The sequence below is a fragment of the Schistocerca serialis genome, chromosome 5 (assembly GCF_023864345.2).
Source record: "Schistocerca serialis cubense isolate TAMUIC-IGC-003099 chromosome 5, iqSchSeri2.2, whole genome shotgun sequence".
Taxonomy (NCBI): domain Eukaryota; kingdom Metazoa; phylum Arthropoda; class Insecta; order Orthoptera; family Acrididae; genus Schistocerca; species Schistocerca serialis.
The window spans coordinates 339,810,897-339,816,896 of NC_064642.1; positions in this window are offsets into that span (position 1 = coordinate 339,810,897).

Genomic DNA, 6,000 nt, shown 5'->3' on the forward strand with positions numbered 1-6,000 from the left:
GACAGTACTGATCAATCCGTCGAAAAGTGTTCCGATACTGCCTGGCGCAAAAGCGACGCCAGAGCAGTAACCTCGTTTGCAGCTTGAACTAACAACTGTAGATAATAGATAGTTTTGAGCAGACAGTGGGGGACAATTCCTGTTTGGAAAAAATCGTCACAGGTGACGAGATTCACCAATACGAACCAACCACGGAACGACAACGTGCAGGAAGGGTTTCTGAAGGTTCGCCAAGACCGAAGAAGATGCCACTGTGACGCGCGAGTTGAACTACATCCGAAAGAAGAATTTTTCTGAAATTTTAAACGTGTGTATGAACATTCTTTGCGGTGTACTCAAGTGGGGACAAACTGTGTAGAATGCCTGAAGCATTAAAACCACCACCTTGACGTTTCTCTATTTTTATTAGTCCAGTATCGAAACTTTATGCACTGAAAGGTAGTGTATATGCAGCGATTACATTGGAGAGCTTATTACGACTCTTTAGAGTACGTGGGATATTATTTTCATTTCTGTTGAATATTCGCCGCCCAGTATAACATAATAGGTTTACGAGAGTCATTCCAGTACGGAGTTATCAACGAGCTGGAACGGTCCTTTACTGTTTATTTCTGTGACTCAAATGTGTGACAAAGTTAACGATCCCTCCAAGTGTGAGGTTCGTGGTGTGTAACTGTTTCTGAAAGCAAAAAATGCCTGCCTCATCGAAATTTTACAGACAGATGGCCTAATTTTATGGAAATGTGATGAATGAGGGAAGCTTCCGTTAGAAACTGGTGCACCGTGTTAAGCGTTGAAGGACGATCAGGTCGACCTTCAATAGTCACTGACGAATTGAAATCAAGGAATGACGAACAATTTCAACAGAATAGATGTTTCACTATTCATGTACTGAACTTGTGTTTTCCTGAACTTTTGACTGTCAGTCCTTTATCTAATTGTTAGTGGTGATATGGGCTAGAGAAAAGTGTGCGCCAGGTGGGTTCCTCGACTTTTGGCAGACGAACACAAAAAATAACGTATGACAACTGACCTGACTTTCCACACTCGGTACGACAAGGATGGCGTTGAGATTTTAAACCACAGACGACGAGCCCTGGGTTTCGCGTATTTGTACGTAATTGTTGCAGATGTATCACCTGAATTCCGGAGTTACGGAAGTTACTAAAAAATTGCGGAAATGGACATGTCAGATTTGATGCTGTGAAAAAATTGTAAAAGGTACTTTTTACATTTCACTAAAGATATATAAATAACATATAAAATGTATATATAATATATAAATAATATATAATGATTTCCTTCATGAGTACGCAGCAAACCTGTATACGAACGATTTCGTCACCACGTCTTATTAAGATACGTTATGCTGAGTGACGAAAATTCTTCTTTCTGCGCTTGTCAGTTTAAGGGTAGGATTAAAACTGCTTCAAGTGATAACTTCACAAAAGATCAGATTCTGGGTGCGAAGAGTGCAACAAGATTCTCTCTTAAGAGAACATTATCTTCAATCACCAATGAATATCCAGATTCTGTATTATACAAGCATCTCGTGGTCTTGCGGTAGCGTTCTCGCTTCTCGCGCACGGGGTCCCGGGTTCGATTCCCGGCGGGGTCAGGGATTTTCCTGCCTCTAGATGGCTGGGTGTTGTGTCGTCTTCATCATCATCATTCATCTCCATTACGGCAAACCACCTCTGGAGGGCGTTGCCTAGCACAGCGGGTCTCCCTCATCGTCCCCTACGCTCCTCGGAGTATGGATCATCATCATCTTCACAAGCACAGGCAGATCCAGAAAGAAGAAGGAGCATCATTATGTGGCTTGTGGAGTATGATGTATATACAGATGAGGAAGGGCTATGAATGTTTTTGTATAAAACTATGAAGACAGGTGTCTCTCGTTTAATAGTGTAAATGGATTTTGTTTCCCTGTTTTGCTTTTAATTTTATTAATAATTTGTGTGGTATGTCTATTTTGCAATATTTGGAAAGCACAGAAATGTTTCTAACGCATCCTTGATGTTCATCAAACTAATTTTTACATTACATTTATTCGCAATTGCGAATATGGACAACCATCAGCTGTAAATGGATGACGACAATGAAAATTTGTGCCGGACCGGGACTCGAATCCGGATTTGCCGCTTATGGCGAGCGGTGGATGTACGAGTACAGCTTGTAGACACTAGTTTGGCGACTTATGGAAGTTTGGTTGTGACCGTGAGTCGTACACGGCGACCCCCTCAAATGGTACGGCTACCCCTCGTATAAAGTGGAAAATCCGGGTTTGAGACCCGGTCCGGCACAACGTTTCATTGCCATCATTCCATTATACAGCTGATGGTTGCCCATATTCGCAGTTAAGAATATATTTAATGTATTTCATAACGGATGTAGTCGCCTCAGTGCATGCATGTCCAAAGGAACTTCGCATCGTAATTTAGAATAACACAGGCACTGCAATATCGTAAATTAATTTTTAGCCGTTTCCCCTTAACCTGATTTTTTGATTCACTGTAATTTTTATTTAGGGTTGGAAAGTATCTGATATATAGCATTTGAAGGTATAAATCAGGCTTGTAATTTTTAGAATATTTCGTCGTAGGACGTTCCCTGAGACCCTTCACTGTTTTTCCGATGCAATTGCTGATAATATAGTTTCACATAAAAGTCCATAAACAAAGCGCCATTCAGTGAAGTAGAATCATTCACTGGCTTCCACAAAACCGAAAAAGGCAAACCAATCCAGAACACTCCAAAGGTTAAGGCCACAGAATTTGGATCTAAAGGGCGTCCTATTCATCGACGTGATGCCTAGAGGGTAGACCGCAATTTCAGCGACCTGACATCAGACCCTTAACCGACTAAGTCGCGCCGTTCAAAACAAAAGGTGTGCATTGTTGGTCAGCGGCATTGTACTTCATCACGATAACGCTCGCCTGCATTCTGGTGTGTTCGGCAGTTTAAATGTAGAGTTTTTGGGTGTTCGCCTTGTAGGTAGCGCGGGGTAGCCGCGCAGTCTTGGGCGCCTTGACACGGTCCGTGCAGCTCCTCCCGTCGGAGGTTCGAGTTCTCCCTCGGCCATGGGTGTGTGTCTGTGTCCTTAGCGCAAGTTAGTTTAAGTTAGATTAAGTAGTGTGTAGGCTTAAGGAGCGATGACCTCAGCAGTTTGGTCCCATAAGACTTTACCACAAATATCCAATTTTCCACCTTGTAGCCCAGACTTGGCTTTTTCTCGAATTGAAGGACTTTTTTGGCGGGAAGCACGTAGGAACGTCAGCTGAGTGAAAGAGTAGGAAAACTTGTGGAGCGCTACAACAAATGTTAAAATTTGAACGGCGACTGCATAGAAAAATAGCCAACATATCAAAATACATTGTAGAATAAATTTTCTTTCATCACCATGAATAAAAATGTCTGTTTCTTCTTTTATAATGGCCGTCATAATAGTAAAAACCTCGTAGATAGTCACTCAACAGTGAAGACCTTACCACAGATTACATCTTGATTATTAGTCTACGTATCGAGTATAATGCCTTTCGGGAATCCAGGGAGGCGAAAACTATTTCCATAGAGATGAAGCTGCCACTGGCGCCAGAAAGATCGTCGCGGCTTATCCGGCGCTAAGAGCGAAATTGGGACCAAAATGTTTCGCAGTGGTGTATGAGGTGGAGTTACGTGAATGGGTTCTAAACGCGGAGTAATTCTGCGCCGTAACGCCGGTCTGAGCCGTCCTTACACTAGCCGCGGCCAGCGTTTTCGCTGCCACTCCGAGTGGGGGAGCGCTGAGCCACGCCTACGTGAATATGCCCGTCTGATACGGGCCCCTGAGAGCGTCCGAGGGGTACCCCGTGCGGCATTATGCGGGCCTGCCGCGCGCTCCGCAAATAAAAGGACGGGCGACGCACGCCAACACAAAAGCTGCGCCCGTCGCGCCGTGCGCCGACTGCAGTTAGACGCAACCTCTCGGCGAACCTCGCCTCTTTGCTGCGTCCTGCGCCTGCGCAAGGGCTTGCGAACGGGCGTTGCTGTTTACCAGTTATGGAATAGAGACGCGGCAATATTTCGGCTCCTTAAACCACGTTCGCAGAATACTTTTGGCAAAGGTACATTTATTTATTGAACCTGTTCTGATTAGGGTCATCAGACTTTCCCTTTCATTGGACCAGGGTTTCACACATGCGGTACCTTTTTGATAGTTACCCTTAGAAATAACAATTTTAATATGACAGTAGTTGTAAAATGATGTGAGTGTCTCTAGTGGCAGAGCGGTTCTAGGCGCTTCAGTCTGGAACCGCGCGGCCACTACGGTCGCAGGATCGAATCCTGCCTCGGAAATGGATGTGTGTGATGTTCAAAAATGGTTCAAATGGCTCTGAGCACTATGGGACTTAACATCTATGGTCATCAAAATGGTTCAAATAGTTCTGAGCACTATGGGACTTAACATCTGTGGTCATCAGCCCCCTAGAACGTAGAACTACTTAAACCTAACTAACCTAAGGACATCACACACATCCATGCCCGAGGCAGGATTCGAACCTGCGACCGTAGTAGTCGCGCGGTTCCGGACTGCGCGCCTAGAACCGCTTATGGTCATCAGTCCTTTAGAACTTAGAACTACTTAAACCTAACTAACCTAAGGACATCACACAACACCCAGTCATCACGAGGCAGAGAAAATCCCTGACCCCGCCGGGAATCGAACCCGGGAACCCGGGCGCGGGAAGCGAGGATGTGTGTGATGTCATTAGGTTAGTTAGGTTTAAGTAGTTCTAAGTTCTAGGGGACTGATGACCTCAGACGTTAAGTCCCATAGCGCTCAGAGCCATTTTTTTGTATGTAGTGACAATGTAAGTAATCCTGACTATGAACTAAATGGCTCTGAGCACTGTGGGACTCAACTGCTGTGGTCATCAGTCCCCTAGAACTTAGAACTACTTAAACCTAACTAACCTAAGGACATCACACACATCCATGCCCGAGGCAGGATTCGAACCTGCGACCGTAGCAGTCGCACGGTTCCGGACTGCGCGCCTAGAACCGCGAGACCACCGCGGCCGGCCGACTATGAACTAACAAAGCTAATACTGGCAGTATTTTTATTACTACTACTACTGCTGCTGCTGTTGCTAATAATAATTTAATCTCAATATATAAAAGGCACTGTCCCGACTGACTGACGCACTCACTGACTCATCATCGCCCAGCCCAGACTACTAAGGACAGAAACTTGAAATTTCCAGAGGGTGTTGATCTTAATTCTGTAGGCGTCCTTTAAGAAGGGATTGTTCGAAATACTGCTCCCAAGGGTATGAAGTAGGGGATGAAAGGCTTTTTCAGAACGTGTTGCTATTAAGACAGTTTTGAAGCGAGAACTACGAAAATTGGTGTTTGGTTTCTCAGTCTGAAATTAAAAGAATCGTGTTTCAAAATTTAAAAAAATCGTGTTTCAGCGTTTTTGGAAATTCAAGCACTAACGAGGTAAACAAGTGGATCAAAGTTTTTTGAAAATAAATTATTACAAACAACTACTAAAGCATTTTTAAAGCTACATGTAAGAAAATTAGTATTTGACTTCTCACTTAGAAATTAAAAAAAAAAAATTTTCAGCATCTTTGGAAATTCAATCCCTAAGGGAGTGAATTACGGAAAGAAAATTTTAAAAATGCGCTTGTAGCAACACACCATCGCAAGCGCATCTAAAGAGGTTCTCAATGTTATACCGATGTCACATTGCTATGTAAAATAAGAACCAATTCGATTTCTTGGAAATTTATAGTGTCCCAGAAATAGTTAATGCTCGCTTTTGTAGGAGCTTACGTAATGTCTCAGCTTGTCTGCATGCAAATTCTTGCCCTAACAGAACCAGTTTACGAAAGTAGGGGAGAATAACGTCGAATGGATACTTCCTCGAGGTCCTAACATGGCACTCCATGCATCAGGTGTTACCCTCTCTGCTTTCAACATACACAAACGTTCTCACCGCTATGTAGAGCC